This window comes from Myotis davidii, unplaced genomic scaffold (genome assembly GCF_000327345.1).
Source record: "Myotis davidii unplaced genomic scaffold, ASM32734v1 scaffold31, whole genome shotgun sequence".
NCBI lineage: Eukaryota > Metazoa > Chordata > Mammalia > Chiroptera > Vespertilionidae > Myotis > Myotis davidii.
The window spans coordinates 2,362,859-2,363,815 of record NW_006283639.1 but is presented as its reverse complement, the minus strand read 5'-3'; positions in this window follow the sequence as shown (position 1 = coordinate 2,363,815).

Genomic DNA, 957 nt, shown 5'->3' with positions numbered 1-957 from the left:
CCTGCCAGCCTGATCACCCCCTAACCACTCCCCTGCCAGTCTGATCAACACCTAACTGCTCCCCTGCCAATCTGATCGCCCCCAACTGCCTTCTCCTGCAGCCCTGGTCCCCACAACTGCCCTCCCTTCCCTGTAGGCCCGGTTGCCCCCAACTTCACTCCCCTGCAGGCCTGGTCACCCCCAGCTGCCCTCCCCTACTGGCCTGATTGCCCCTAACTGCCCTCCCCTGCAGGCCATCTTGTGGCCACATGGGTGTGGCCATCTTTGACCACATGGGGGAGGGCATCTTGTGTGTTGGAGTGATGGTCAATTTGCATATCACCTCTTTATTAGATAGGATACCTCTATGGGAAAAACTTTATCAACCAGAATACATTTCTTATGTAAAACTCCTTTTGCCTTTAGTCTTATAGACTCTACCCATTTCCAAAGTTACTTGGTTTAGTGCTTTTGCTCCTCACTGCTCCAGTAAGACTGTCCTATATAATAAAGGGCCAGTGACCAGAACAGTGGAACGACCAGAATGACCAGAGACTAGAACAACTGTGACCCCTCGCCCCGGCCAGCCCTGCCACCCAGCAGGGACCCCTACTGCAATTGGGAGTGGGGCCGACCTGCAAACCCCCTGCTGGCCTTGTCCCCGAGTGAAAACCACCCACCCTGATTGGGGGCATAACTGGCCTGAAAACCACCTGTGGCCCCTTGCCCTGGCTGGTACTGTCCCAAGCAGGGACCCTCACTTTGATCCAGGGCCCCCATCAGGACAGGCCAGCCAGCCCCAACCTGTGCACCTGGCCTCTATCCTATATAGTAAAAGTGTACTATGCGAATTGACCTTAACGGCAAAATGACCTGAACAACCGCTTGACCAATCACTATGAGATGCACTGACCACCTCTCGGTCCCTTTCCTGTCCTGAAGGCTCTGATTCCCTATGGCAAATGGGAAACCAGAGGT